General features: G+C 45.1%; 1 long non-coding RNA gene across 1 annotated transcript in view; it reads right to left on the bottom strand.

Moving 5' to 3' along the window:
* Positions 1-7,053: 7,053 nt before the first annotated feature.
* The window catches only part of LOC309859050, a 28,189-nt gene continuing 19,378 nt past the window's right edge, over positions 7,054-15,864 (bottom strand). The window contains exons 3-4 of the long non-coding RNA XR_014308507.1: positions 15,087-15,359; positions 7,054-7,866 (exon numbers count right to left, since the gene is read on the bottom strand). This is a non-coding gene — a long non-coding RNA (uncharacterized lncRNA). The remainder of the gene's footprint in view (positions 7,867-15,086; positions 15,360-15,864) is intronic.

Raw genomic sequence — 15,864 nt, 5'->3', positions numbered from 1 at the left:
TATTTCCAGCAAGTTTTCAGGCAAAGCTGATGGTGCTGGTTCAGAACCATGCTTTAGGAATTGCTGGTTTAGATCCATAGTTCACAACTTAGCCATATACTAGAGTTATCCGGGGAGCTAATTTCTAAAAATTCCCAATTCTTACGCCACATCTCAAAACCATCAGAATCTCCTGGGATGGAGCCCAGGCATCAGTTTTTGTTTGTTTGTTTGTTTCTTAAGCTCTCAGGTGACTGCAGTGTGCAGCCAAAGTGGAGAATTTCTAATTAGATCAGTAGTTCTCAAACCTTGGCATGTGTCAGAATCACCTGGAGGACTTGTTAAATCCCAGAGAACTGGCTCTTCTTCTAGAGTTTCTGATTCAGGGGGTCTGGGTTGCACCCAAGAATGAGCACGTCAGTCAAGTTCTCAAGTGATGATGCTGTGGATCCTGGAACCACACTTTGAGAACCGTCGGTTAGACTGACTTCAACTTGGCTGCACTTGAAATCTATTGGGAGAGCTGGTATAAAATACTGAAGTTACCTCCCCTCTGCCCACCCCCCAAAACAACAAAACTGGGCATTGGGATTTAATCTTTTTTTTTTTTTTTTAAGGATTTTTATTTATTTATTTATTTGAGAGCAAGAGACAGCATGTGGGGTGGGCAGAGGTAGAAGGAAAAGCAGGCTCCCGTCCAAGGAGGGAGCCTGACGCAGGGCTCAATCCCAGGACTCCAGGACCATGATCTGAGCCGAAGGCAGATACCCAACCGACTGAGTCACCTAGGCACCCTGGGATTTAATTCTTCTGGGATGGTGTCTGGTATGCATGTACTGTCCATCCTCCCCAGGTGATTCTGATGTGCAGCCAAGACCGAGAACCACTGCTAAACCAAGCAAAGGTGATGATTCACTCAATGCATGTGTCTGTCACCTGCAATGCTTGCTGCTCCTCTGGTTAAATATGACCTCTTCCAACTAAAACATATTCCTGCTTTAATCGCTATAGGCAACATATATCTTTGCTTAAGAAAAATACTACATTGAAATAAATGGAAGATTATGACAGTCAATTTTGAATTTGAGAAATAACTAGGTTAAGCCAGGAGGGGATTCTCCCCCCTTTGGTTGTTAGAAATACAACTTGCTGTCTGAATTTTTTTTTTTTTAATGTAACATGGCAACCCACCCCTTTGGTGATCTGTAGCTAGTTATGTAAACAGAAACATTATAACTGTTATTATAAAAGCAGTTTCCTATAAATGAGAATTTATGCTTATATCTAAATAAACTTGAAACCTGATCAAACACCCTGGCTCCAGGAAAATAACTTTGGGTTTGGACAACACAAACCAGGGTAACGTTTTACTGCCAGTTGAAGTTTTTGAACATACAGGGTCATTTTTAATCATATAGTTTGAGAATAGTTTGTCTGTTACAGACAGTAGAAGCTAAGATGCGTAAATGGGGTGGGGGTGCGGATGGGGAGTCGACTCCGAACTGGGGGCGTTCTTGGCCAGCTCTCTGATACCAGATACGTGTTTGTAAATAATTACTTTCTACTTCAGTTTTCTCTAGAAACAGTAATACTATTGTGTTTTAGCAGCTGATTCACTAGATTACCTTTCATGACCCTTCTCAGATATACTATGCAAGGTTCAGATCTAACACCCAGAAAGATTTTACCAATTTAGCACGGGAAAGGATGAGAAACCACTTCTCACCCATCAGAGTGGCTGTGATTTTAAAATAATAATAATAATAATAATAATAATAATAATAATAATAATAATACCATACAGCAAGTACAGGGGACCAGCCACAGAAAGTAAAACCCTCATACTTTGCTGGTTGGGAATTACCACCAATTTGGAAGCTGTCAGTATCCTTAAAAGTTCAACACAAATTGGGATGCCTGCGTGGCTCAGTCTGTTGAGCTTCTGCTGTGATCCCAGGATCCTGGGATCCAGTCCCCGCACATCGCACATGAGGCTCCTTGCTCAGCGGGGAACCTGCTTCTCCTTCTGCCTCCCATGCCCCCTATTTGTGCTCGCTCTCTCTCTCTGACAAATAAATAAATAAAATATTTTTAAAAAGTTAAATACAAATTGATCATGTAACTGAGCAATTCTGATCCTAGGTATTCACCCAAAGAGAAATGAAAACATGTTCACACAAAAACTTGCATGTGAATGTTTATCGCAGCATTATTCATAATGGCTCAAAGGTGGAAACAATTCGAATGTGCATCAACCAATGAATGGATGAACTAAATGTGATGACAGCCCATGCAATATTACTCACCAATAAAAAGGAAGTCTTGATATATATTACAGCATGGATGAACCTTAAAAACAGGCTAAGTCAAAGAGACCAGTCACAAAAGATGATATATGATTCCATTTAGATGAAATGTCTAGAACAGGGAAATCTATAGGAAATAAAAAGTACATTAGTGGCTGCTTGGAACTGGGGAGTAAGGGAGGGAGAGATATAGAGGGAGTGGAAGCTAAAGAACCCAGGGGTTTGTTTTTGTTCTTTAGGAGGATGAAAATGTTTTCTTTTTTTCCTAAAGATTTTATTTATTTGTTTGTTTGTTTGTTTACTTGAGACAGAGAACACCAGCAGTGGGGGGAAGGGCAGAGGGAGAAGCAGAATCCCCCCCTGAGCAGGAAGCCCAAAGGAGTACTTGATCCCAGGACCCTGAGATCCTGACCTGAGCCAAGAGAGATGCTTAACCGACTGAGCCACCCATTCATCCTGAGAATGTGTGAATGTGACTCTGATGAATATACTAAAAACCACTGAATTGTCCACTTTAAATGAGTGAATTGTATGGTATGTGAATTTAATCTTAGTAAAGCTAATACATAAGTAAGGCAACGTACTGGGTAAGGTCGGAAGCAAATTTCCATCAACCCATCTCTGAAATCACTTTGAACAAGCCCTCTGAACGCAACCTACGGAGCTGCTCGCAGCTAGTTAAGGTAAGCGGGTAAGCCGGGTTTGGAGGTGCGGGCTTTCTCCCTCCTGGCGCTCTTGCTTGCGGCCGCTGCACTCAGGCCCCAGGGACCGCCCCTTTGCAGGAGCACGAGATCAAGGCCAAGACCACGTGCGGCACACAGAATCTAACCCGAGCGCGCTGCGTTCTTTCCCGAACCTGTAGCTGCCAACCTCCCCGTCCGCGGAGGTCAGTGGGATGCCTGGCCCTCATGGCGCGGGCAGCGCTCCTAAACTGGAGGGTCCCTAAGCTGTCGCAAGGAGGCTATCTGATGACGGTCTTTCTTCCTTCTCTCTTCCGCAACAAAGGATAACTGACCTGCCCGGTGTCCTGGCAAGAGCTGAGACTCCCTAAACACGCTTTCCCCCTATTGTGTGCGGACGCTCTGAGAAGCAGGGGAGTGGCGGGACCCACTGGAGGGACGCTGGGGACAGGGAGGCCCCGGGCGCCGGGATCCCGCTGGCCCTCTCCCCCGGCGGACAGCGCGTCGCCCGCCGGTCTGGGCGGGGCGGGGGAGGGGGCGGTGGGTGGAGGAGGGGAGCTGTAATTGCGCCGCAGTCCTGGTTCCCACGCTCCTATTGTTGGCGACTTTGTTTCCAATTCCCATCACGTGTGCTAATTAGTTAGAGCTGCTGGCTGGCTGGGAGGCGTGTGGCTGGCCTAAGAGCAGAAAGATCACTTCCTGTAGGGAGCCGGGCAGGCTGAATAGTACTGGGGTTCTTTCTCTCTCCCTCTCATACGGGCCTCCTTCTCTGCCGCCCAGGAGGGTGGGAGTGAGAAGGCAAGGGGAAGAAATGCCGATTGTGGAGCAAATGCCACTGAATTGCAATAGCAACCAAGAAGGGGAGGGGGGAAACTAAGGGCGGGACGTAGTGGACGAAGCAGGATTAAAGGAGAAATTCTCATTAGACTTTTAACCTGATTAAGAAATGCTTTACAAAATTACTTTCGCAGTTTTGTTCGGGGATTCTTTTCCAGAATGGGATAATAGACGAAAGGCATTTCAGTGTGTTCATTAAAAAAGAGAAAAGTAATAATAATAATAATAATAATAATAAAAGAAAGAAAGAAAGAAAAATTTTCCACACCGAATAAAACCAGCACATGCATCAGTGTACGATAGGAAAGAAGGGTGAAATACAGTTGAGTCATGACTTTGGACTGGTGACCTGTCTTTCGACTCAAACTTTTGAGGTTTTTGCTCTTTGGAAGTAAGCTCTTAGAAGGGGTGCAGGGACGTGTTGGAGACCTCTGACAGAGGACATTAGTACACTGGACAAAATACATGGTCTCTATTAAAAGGAAAGTTCTTTCTATGTTTCTTGGCTTTTCATGGGGTCACAAGATTTAGTAATGCTTTGCTTCTCACATGGAAGTCTCCACTTTGAAAACACAATATTATCCATACTTCCTCCCTATAAATGAGAGGAAGGCTGGCTTTTATAAGGACTCACTGTAAAACCTTATATGCTGCAGCAACAAAGAGAAGGTTCTGCCGTTTCCTTGGAAAGCAGCGGTGTGGCAGAGGAATAAGATCAAGGTGACTTCACTTCACATGCATTCAGTAAGGACATTTTTCAGCATTTCATATGTGCCAGGCACTGGGCTAGGGCTAGAGATGGAGAGATGAAACATCTGGAACCTGTGTTTAAGTCACTCACAAATCTAGTTGAGGAGACAGATAAGTACGTAAACCAGTAATTAAGGATGACTCAAAAGTGGACGTCTGTATTAGGGACCGTGAGGGCTAGAGGAGTGGCACAGGATCCAACTTGGGGAATTTGGGAAGACTTCCTAGAGAAAGGATGACTCATCTGACACTTAAATGGCACATAACACATGGCCAAGAGAGGAAGGCAGAAGAGGGCACTCCAAAAAAGGGGTAAATTCATGTACAAAAGGCCTGGGGGTCTTCACAGAGTATGAGGTGCTCTGCAAACAGGTGTGCACAGATGCAGCACCGGGCTGGAGGGGTAGGCATGGAGGAGCTGGAGGGGTAGGGGTCATGAAAAATCTGCTTGAGGACTTTGGACGTCACCCTAAACACCATGAAAGATTTTAAGCAAGAGAATAAGATCGTCAGATTTGTCCTTTAGGAAGATAACTTGGGCAGTAGTTTGGATATGGACTGAAGGAGTCCAGCTAGAAGCATGGAGAAGAGGTAGGGGAATAATCCAGTAAGAGATTGAAAAGAGGAATGGGATAGAGATGGGTAATGTTCAAGAGATATTTAGAAGGTGGAACTGGCAGACGAGCTAGAGACCAGTGTTACTTTGCCATAAGCAACTGGGAAGTGTCCGGACAACTCCAGGTTTCTATCTTGTACAGCTGGATGAATGATGGTGGGATTTCCCCGGGGTAGGCAACTTGGAGGACAAAGAACAGGCTCGAAGTGAAATGAGGTAATGAGTTTGGCTTTGGCCATGTTGTGTGAGAAGCGACTGTGGGGTATCAAGTAGTAACATCTGAGAGGCGGATGACTGTACACCTCCGGAGCTTGAAGGGAAGAGGCTGGAGCTGGGGTGGACGATGGAGTGATACAGGGGAGGAAGGCAGTGTGCTTTGCTTCTCACTCAGGGAGGGCACACTCACTGACAGTTTCCTCTGCAGGTAGCTTCTAGATACTGTTCCAAAAGGGAGTTTAGGGGACTGTATGATCCCACTTATATGAGGTATCTAAAGTATCAAATTCATAGAAACAGAAAATAGACTGTGGTTGCTGGAGATTAGTAGGGGGTGAGAGGGAGGGAGAAAAGGGGAATTGTCTTTTAGTGAGTATTGAGTTTCAGATTTGCAGGATGAAAAGTTCTAGAAATCTGTTTCATAACGATATGAATATACTCACCATGACTGAACAGTATGCTTAAGAATGAATAAGGTGATACAGTTTACTGTGTTTTTTAATCGCAATAATTTTTTTAAAGGGACCCAGGAGGAAAGGAGATAGCAACCCTATCAGCTTCCTTTAAACAGCACTAGGATAAAATCCTTTTACCTTCTGCTAGTGCACTCTCTCCCATTGTTGGTGGGAAGGTTAAGTTGGAACAGACATTGCAGAATAGACAATATCAATCAAGAGCCTTAAAAATGCTTATGCCCTATGACCTATGTATTCTACTGCCTGAAATCATTTATAAATAAGAAACCAAAAATACTGAAAGAAAATGTGAAATATTAGATATAATTTTTAAATGAAGTATTCAATAATAGGAAAACAAACAGCGAAATACCATACAATTGTTATAAATTTTTACAAAGAATTTACATCCACATGGGAAATATTTGTGAAGATAAAATGAAACAAAGTTCAGGACATAAAATTGTATTTGTACTTTGATCGCAACTATATCAAACACAATCTGTACACAGAATAAAAGCCTGGAGGAAAATATACTTAAAATGTATATAGTTAGCTATTTCTGGTTGGGACCATTGGTGATTTTTTTTCCCCCATATACTTTTCTATATTTTCCAAAGGTCCATATTAAGCATATATTCTTTAATAATGGGAACGTAACCTATATAAATTCCATCTCCTTAATTTTTCTGCCAAATTTTCTGATTCCTTCGACTTTAAGAGAGGTGATTTGCATTTAGTTCAAAGCTGCAATAGATTATTACATAACTGATTATAAATGTGTCAAAAGCCCAGGGGAAGGAGAAATAAACATTCAGCGAAAATTTAGAAAGACTTTGAAAACTCCTCCATTTGAATATCCTTTGCTTTTGCTGCTCTTGTGTGGGAAAGAGGAAGCAGGGGATCTTAGCGTCAGGAAGTGATGTCGAACATTTTAGCTGATTATGAGTGCTAGAAAAGCAAATTAAGCCCTTCCCTTTAATTGGCTGTAATCGGTTAAACAAGGTAATAGACCACCTGTGGCTGAGATGGGGCCAAGTCCTGAGGAGCCCTTGAGACCACAGCTTTGGCACTGAGCTGCCCTAAGGTCAGCTGGGATGGGCTTTTGATTCCATATCAAGTTTCTCAGACGACGCCACAAAGAAACATTCAATCAAAACCTAAGTGTATGATTTGGTTTAGAATATTTTTATAAAAGGAAGAAAAGTATGCAATTAAAAATTATTGAAGAATTTATTTAAAAAAATAATCAACAACCAAGCAACCAAGCAAGGGCTTCTCTCAGCATTTCACGTACAATTGACTTATTAACAAGCCTGTGGGGTAGATTCTGTTGGTATCATCAAAATCATCCCCAGTTTGTAGACAAGGAAACTGAAGCACAGAGGAAGAAAGATTGGGTCACACAGTTTGTAGTGGGGTAGCTGGGACTTGAACCCAGACAGACTGACTTCATCATCTACATTCCTAACCACTATACTATGTTACTTCTCAAGATCTCCCTCAAGATCTTGTGCTGTGCTAGTTACCTGTGAGTCGATCTAGACCAAAGAAACAGAAAAGGCTTGTTTCAGATTTCTCAGAAAGAGAAGCCAATTTCCCTCCCATCCCGTATGGATCAAAAAAACCATCACTGGGCGTGGCCATCTGTTGATGTGATAGGAAGTCAATCTTGTGAATGGCAGAGTGGAAAGGCAAGGAATGTTGGGCTGCCGAACTCACCCTACAGCAGGTCCCAACCTTAAGTTTTCTGTCCGGCGAATACATTTCTTTTGTTTTTGCCAGCATAAGGAAGGGTGTCAATTATCTGTGATGAAAATCATCCCCAATGATCTATTTTGCGCATTCAAACAATCATCAAGTCCACTCTGTTCTCCTTCCTCAATATTTTAAAACCTACATACTCCACCCCCCCCCCCCCCAATCCCCATATCTCACAGTGATTCTGTTCAGGCCACCACTGAGGTCTCATCTGAATTACTGCAAAGCCTCCTTTCACCAAAATCCCTTGGTGCATCTGAATAGGCCTGAAGACAGTCAGAAAAAGAATGTGAGAGGTTGAGGCTAGGGCAGGCACAGCAAGAATTTCCCCCATCTGGTCATAGGGGGAGCTTTGAAGTCTGCCATGCCTCAGCCCAACCCAAAAGGCATAAGAGGAAGCAACCTTCCATTCTTGGCCCCTTTGATCTTGTGGGCCTTGTGCTGGGTGGATGTTGAGACCACCTACCTGTGGTCATATCCTTACCTGTGGTATATCCTGTCCATGGTTTGCCAGCTGCCTTGGCAGTAATCCCGAATGGCACAACCTCAGCTAGTCCAAGTTGTGGTTCTTGCCTGCCTTTGGACCAGGACCAGCTGTTATGGTCAGACTTCACTTGGATATTCAGTCATACACACTGGGGCCACCAAGCCAGGAAACGTGGTTATTTCTGTCCATCTTAATTTCACTTCAACTCTACACATGCTTGTTGAGTGCCTTCTTCATGCTGGGCACATGCTAGGTCTTAAAAGGGCAGAGATGGAGAATGTCCTGCTTTTTTGTACCTTACTATTTGACACACAGTGGTGCTCAAAAATATTTAAGCGAATCAAAGAAGGATAAAATGGTGAGTATGTTTTAGTCTGCACTCCAGCAGCTCACAATCAGTTGAAGAGATAAAACCAGGGGTGCCTGGGTGGCTCAGTTGGTTAAGCAGCTGCCTTCAGCTCAGGTCATAATCCTAGAGTTCTGGCATCAAGCCCCAAACTGGGCTCCTGGCTCAGTGGGGAGCCTGCTTCTCCCTCTCCCTCCGCCTGCTACCCTGCCTGCTTATGCTCTCTCACTCTCTCTGTCAAGTAGATAAATAAAATCTTGAAAAAAATAACAACAACAACAACAAGAGATAAACCCAAAGTCAGGCTACCACAAGGCTCACTGGTATATAAAATGCAAAAATAAAAACAACGTCTAGCAAGACTCAGCCAATGTTCCAAGAGCTGACACATATTCACTTATTTAATCTGCACAGCAACTTTTGACATAGGCACTCATGTTATCAACACTTTACATAGGATGAAACAGAAAGTCAAGGCAGGTCAGGAAAGTTGCCCAGAATCACATAGCTGGTAACATGAAGAAGATGAATTGGAGAATAGGGAAGGGAAATACCCATTTAGTTGGGAATCTGAAAAAGCACCCATGGAAAAATGAGTTTTGATCTAGATCTTCAGGATGAGTAGGTCTTCAACATACTGGTGAGGGTGCTTGTGTGTATATTCTAGATTATAGAATAGCATGAGTAAAGACTTAGAAGGGGAGATTACAGGGTATATTCCAAGAACAACAAATAATTCCACATGGCTGAGTGTAGGGGGTGCAAAGGAGGCGGCTGTGGTGAGAAGTCAAATGGGCTAGATGGTTGGTCACTCAATCATGGAGGGTCTCTAGAGGCACAGCAAGCTTTCAGTCCTTCCTGTTTCAGTCCCTCATTTCTTCAGGAATCTCCCAGCCCCTCTTCAACCCAAGTACTTCAGGTGATGTTTATCCAATACCCATGTGCAGGGTAGTCCCTAATTTACTTAAGCCAACCAACACTTTCCATTCCTCTGGCCACAAAGATGGGGTCCAGGTTGGGCCAGAGACCTACACCTATCCAATCAAGCAAATCTCAGGATTCTTGCCCAGTGTCCTGAGACAGCATTCTCTCCCTTTGAAAGTAGTCTGGGAAGTTTGCAGTCCTCCAAGCTGTTGGCTTCTTCTTGCAAGCCCAGGACTAGCCCATGCCAGTACAAAATGAAGCCGGCACCAGCACAGGAAGCACAGTAGGCAGACACAAAGAAACTCAGTCCTGAATCATATCACTGAGCCTCGGGATTAAACCATCCCATAGCCAGTCCTTCCATCTCTGGACCTTCCCATGACATGAACCTAAAAAGTAAATTTTTTAAAAAATATTTTATTTATTTGACAGACAGAGATCACAAGTAGGCAAGGAGGCAGGCAGAGAAAGAGGAGGAAGCAAGCTCCCCGCTGAGCAGAGAGCCCGATGTGGGCCTCGATCCCAGGACCCTGGGATCATGACCTGAGCCGAAGGCAGAGGCTTTAACCCCTGAGCCACCCAGGTGCCCCAAAAGTAAATTTTTTATTTAAGCAGCTTGAGTCCAGCTTTTTATTATTTGCAATAGAAAGAGGGCTAACTCATAAAGACTTCGTGTTAGGTCATGTGGTTTTCCAGTATTATTCTGAGAAGTGGTTTAGAAAGGTCACATTGTGGCCATCTGGAGGGGACAGTGGTTAGGGAGTCTCGAGGAAGAGAGATGGCTAGCGGCCCAGTGAGACTTCATGGAGACTTTCAGCACTGACAGTGGACACAGGGGAAGATGTGAAAGAAGAGGCATTTATGCAAAGTTTATTTAAAATAGGCTAGGGGATGAAATCATCATTTGTTCTATTTCATTCTACAGCAATGGACGCTTGTGTTGGAAAAATAACTCTACAGCTCATCGGGGTGCCAAAGTCTGTGTATTCCTCTCTTCCCTACAGAAAGAAGACGAAGGAAAAAGGAGACTTCCTAGTTATTGTTCCATTATCCAATTTAAGTTTTGACTTTGTACCATTCATTCCTTCATCATATTCTGTGCTAACTAGCTCACCATGTACGGCGCTTTCATCCTTCATAAATGTGCAGCCTGATATCACCTCCCTCGTAATCATCAAGTAGCCCAGTTCCATGTACTTAGCTCCTTTCTATCTCCCTTCGTATGTCAGAACTTGGAACTCCTCTGCCTAGCAGAGGCCATATGCACAGTTCCCTCCATTGCATTTCACAGCTCTCAGTGGCCGCGGCCCTGCTGTGTATAGGCTGCTGGATGTGTGCCATCTCGGCAGGGAGGGGGACCCAGGAATATGCAGTGCAGCCCTGCACCTCCAACACAAGGCTTGAAGGGGGTTCTCTCCTACCACTTCCAGCGCTTCCCCTTGGTGTGATGTAGGACAAGCTACTGACGCTTCTGAGTCTGGGGATGGTCTGCTGTCATACAGCAAGGCTTAGCATCCTGAAAGGAGGCTCTCAGCTACCAAACTCTCTTCCTTTTATCCCTTCCCGTCTATTCTCTGCGGAGGAAGAGGGAAGATAGGAGTAAATCAAGGACTCGTCCCTGGGCTGAGCATTGATGGGCAAGGGCTCACTCTCTAAAGAGTACTGATGTTTAAACTGCAAATCTCTCAGGGCCAGACACTCAGGACAGGTCCCAGGCCCCTGAAGCAGAGCTGTTCTGCTCTGATGACGTGAAAGAAGCCAGGCCTGCACCAGGCTTAAAAGGAGTCTCCTCTTCCTCTCCTTGGCTTATCTCCCATTTTCTTGGACCGTTCTCTCCTGGAACTCAGAGCAGGAAAACAGGGAGCCGAGAATTAAATGTAGCTTGCTGGCAAGCACTGAGAAAGCGCGTTGTCCTACTCGTCTCACTGCTGCTTCTGCCTGGCCACAAGGAGCCCTCCAAGCAGTCCAGCCTGTCTCCCAGGGGGACACACTGGTATTTGGGGGCAAAAGCCTTGCGCTCACAAAGGCTGTGAATTAGCCCTCGTTTGGCTTCAGCATAGACATAGCTAAGAACAGAGAGAGGACAGTTTTGAGAGTCTAGCTGCTTTCAACCTTTTGCTACCTCAACAGAACCACCCAGAGTTAAGAAGAGCACCATCTTCTAGGGTTATTATTATAATTAAATGAGCTGGCACCAGAGGAAATATTTTGAACTCTCCAAAAATGTAAGGTCATCATCTTAAATTCTAAACTCTTTCCATTCAAGTTTGCTCCTTTGTTAACTGTTTAAAGCTAGAAGTGAAGCTTTGAGGGATGGCGAAATGAAAAATGTGTGGGAAAAAATGGCAAACCAGGACCGTAGCCACGGGAAAGGGGAAACGTCCCTTTAACTTTATAACTTTATAATTAACCGTTCAGCACTGAAATGCTCTATAAAGTTAAAACAGCGTTAAAACTCTTCTGGGTCTGATTACTGATTTTCTAAATCTGCAGAAAGCAGAAAGATTCTTTTGGTGTGTTCTCCCATTGATGTAGTAGAACTGTTTTACCCTAACATCACACAACTAACTGTTCCAGTTCAGAATCTGTGTAGGGACATCATTTCTAGCAGCAAACGGGCCTCTCCTGCATCATACCGACCCTACCCTGCCTACCCTGCTGTTCACATCTGTTTTGTTGAGTACACTTGCTCACCCGCGTGCAGTACACAAGTAGAAACTGTGGCCCTGACCCCCGGGGGCTTTTCCTTCAGGCAGCTGTCATTGATCTTAAGAGACACAAAGACACAGAAATCTCAGCCAGTCTCCTAGATATAGGGCAAACATCATGTCTCCACCAACATAAACAACTAAACACGTTGAGGTTTTAAGTAAAGTCTAAACTTCTGAAAGCACAGCCCGCATCTTTGGGGGAAAAGAAACCCCAGCAGGAATGGAAATTCTGTCAATGAAATCCCAGCAGTTGTTCTGGCTTCAAGGCAGTCAATGAATAGGCGCCTAGAGGTCCTTAGAGCCAGACAGAAAAACCAGCTGGAGAACCGTACAGCCAAGAGATCTCTTTGGGATTTCTCTAAAGCCTCATCATTGTCTTGACCTCGGTGCTATGCACCCCACTTTCCTTCCCAAGGGGTCCCTTGGTGAATGCTGTGCCATCAAAGGGCGGAGTCTTTCTCTTGTCTTCTGTGCCTCTAGGTGGAGGTCTCCAGGGGATTCCATGCTAGAATGCACACCAGAGCCTGAAGGAAAGGGGCAGAGCACATGTTCACCCCTTTCCCTGGCCACCAGCGCCATCGGGCCCCCTGCCTTCCGCGTGGCAGCAGCGCACGCACAAAGCTGGGGACCAATTTGCTGACGCCATCTCTGAGGAGACTCACAGTACCAGAGGACAGTGGACTTGCTGGCTCTTGTCAACTGTCCTGCACCACATACAGAAAAAACTTCAAGGCACAGGCCTCCTGGGAAGGGGTCCGCTCCAGCATGTCCCTTGTCATTTGCTTGTCCCACTACTACGTTCTAAGCATCTACAGTATGCCAGACCCTTCTGGGCTCTAGACATCTATGGGTGATTACAAACACCTCATGCTTGGCCCGGTCCCACAGCTACCTGGAGAGGCCCTGTCCCCCTTGAGGTCAAGCGTCCTCACCAGTGAGGGGTCCATTTCCTCGTTCCTGAACCATAAGGGCAAGTCTCACTCGAGAACACTAACATCTAACAGTAAAACCATTCATTTTTCTCAGCACAAGGCTCTCTAATAACATATTGCAGAGAGAGTACTTTTCCATTTAGCAGGACTCCAGGCCTGCCCTTCCTTGCATGGAGGTGCGAGAGGCTCCTTCCTGCTCGCCTGAGGCCAAGCGTTGCCTCTAAATCACCAAGAAAATGGCACTCCAATGAAATCCTTTGGATTCAGATTATCTAAAAGGGAGCCGAGAGTAGTTAGCGGATGGGGTGGGGTGACTTCTGTCAGCATTTTAACACAGAGTGGAAAGATACGGACAGTTTCTGGGCCGGATTCAAAAAAACATCCCTTGATTAAATTTGCATTTCCCACATAAGCAATTGTAATCACCCCCAACTAAACTATAGTAAATTCCATTCTGTCACAGGATCTGAATCAATGAGTTTTGCCGAATTTCTGTTTTGTGGGGGTGGGGGGAGGGGACATTGGCGGTGGGGGGGGGCTCACTAAGGCTGAGAGACCTGAGGGGGTCACCTCTTTCCACACCAGTTCACCATAGAACTCACTCAGTCCAAAGCTACCCGGGGCCATGGTTTCCAAATTAATGGCCAAAGCCACAGAACTTCATAGGTTCACCAGCACTTTTTTTTTTTTTTTTAAAGAACAAGAATAGAGTGGACGATACCAGAGTGCTAAGTATTGTAAGTATAGTAAGCCAAGTATTGTTTTGTGAAACTTCTGTTTCAGGTAAGAGGGTAGGTAGGTGATTCATGGTTATTGTGGTCTGGGTCACCAAGCAGAATGCATTTCTACTCAGAATCTGGTCAGAGGGGACAGAGGATGGGCAAAGTGTTGCCCATCACGATTTTTGAATTAAGATATCATCGGCATATAACCTCATCTTAGTCTCAGGTGCACAACATAATGATTCAGTATTTGCATGCAATGCCTAATGATCCCCACAATAAGGAGAGCTAACATCCATCAGCATGAAGAGTTACAGAGTTTTTTGGCTTATGATGAGAAGTTTCAAGATCTACTATCTTAGCAATGTTTCCAGTATACAGTAGAGTGTTTTTAACTATAGTCACCTTGCTGGGCATCATATCCCCAGACTTGCTTGTTTTATAATTGGATGTTTGTACTTTTTAACCCCGTTGGCCCACTCTCCCCTGACCTCTCATCTCTGGAAACCACCCATCTGTTTGTTCTCTGGATCCGTATCTCTTTACCATGGAGGCCTCCCTTTCCCACTTGGCTATTTTTAAAAAGGTTTCATTTATTTATTTGACAGAGAGGGAGAGAGAGAAAGAGTGAGCACATAAGCAGGGAGAGCAGCAGGCAGAGGGAGAGGGAGAAGCAGGCTCCCCACTGAGCAAGGAGCCCAACGTGGGACTGAATCATGACCTCAGCCGAAGGCAGCCGCTTCACTGACTGAGCCACTCAGGCATCCCTCCACTTCACTATTTTTAAATGTGAGAGGTTTTAAAAGGAGCCTCTCGCACTTTATGTTTTTAATTTTTTTTTTCAGTGTGGCCCAATAAACAGTGTGCTTTGCTTCTCATTCTCTTACATTCAGATTCCCCAAAACCGCCAAACAGTCTCTGCCTACCTGGGCAGGATTTTACCTGCCCCGAAGAGGCGATTTCAGATTCCATAATTTGAAGAACTTAACAAACTTATTGCACACACACACACACACACACTTTTTTTTTTTTTCTTTTTCTGGTCAAGGTAGCAAATGGTAGACTATTTTTAGGATTTGGCCTAAGATTCATGAGAGTCCCAGGCATGGTGGTGCCCACTATTTTCAGGCTTCTAGAATGCTGCATATTTGCAAAAGCCCTCTGTGGCCGTAGCCGGACTGACCATTCGGGCTCTAGCGTGTGCCGAGGCTGAAACAGACCCACTTGCAGTAACTTGGCTGCAGGCAATGGGTTAATCCTCCTGGGCTGACGCCTGACATCCTGCAAACCACACACTGCCCCTCACAGCTGTCTGAGCATTTCATGAGCCTGACAAGAAGCATTTACGTCTGACTAAAGCTCACCTGTTGCAATGTGACTCCCCTTCATTCATTCACTCTGTCGCAAGGTTACCAGAGAGTTTTGAAGCCCCCGCGGGGGGCTCACCATTGCACGGGGCTCTCCGGAAGCCGGGGACCAGGGGCTCACAGCCCCCACAGAGACGTCACACTCATAAATCTCAAGGCCAGGCTGTCACTTGCGTGATGAAGGCAACAGAACTTTTGGTGCCCAGGAAAGGGACGAAACGGGTTGGCCTCAGGAGGTCTTTCTGGGCTCACGGTGACGCTGGTTATGACCTGTTGGAGATGGAGATGGAGAATAGTTGAGTAACTTTCTCTAAACTTCTCTTTGAGTCTGGTTCAATATTCTAAATTAATTTTTCTTTTTATATCCAACGTTTAGCCCTTCCGTCAACTCCATTACTGAAATCTGTTTATTCTCCATCTCTCCCTCTACAAGGAGATAACCTCTCTGAAAGGAGGGACTTGATCTATTTTGTTCCCTTGCTTTTCAACGTCTGGTACAGTACCTGGCAGTCAATACTTGTTCAATAAATATATGTGGCCCATTTTCCTGGGGCTTCATTAGGCACTAATGTCTAAATTGCGTTTCTGAAACAATATAAAATATAAAATACAATACAATAAAATGGGGTGCCTGGGTGGCTCAGTGGGTTGAGCCTCAGCCTTCGGTTTGGGTCATGATCTCAGGGTTCTGGACTGGAGCCCCGCATCGGGCTCTCTGCTCAGCAGGGAGCCTGCTTTCCTCTCTCTCTGCCTGCTTCTCTGCCTGCTTGTGGTC

Source organism: Mustela nivalis (assembly GCF_964662115.1).
Source record: "Mustela nivalis genome assembly, chromosome: 2".
Classification (NCBI taxonomy): domain Eukaryota; kingdom Metazoa; phylum Chordata; class Mammalia; order Carnivora; family Mustelidae; genus Mustela; species Mustela nivalis.
The sequence above is the reverse complement of the archived record's forward strand: the minus strand, read 5'-3'. Positions and strand labels throughout refer to the sequence as shown.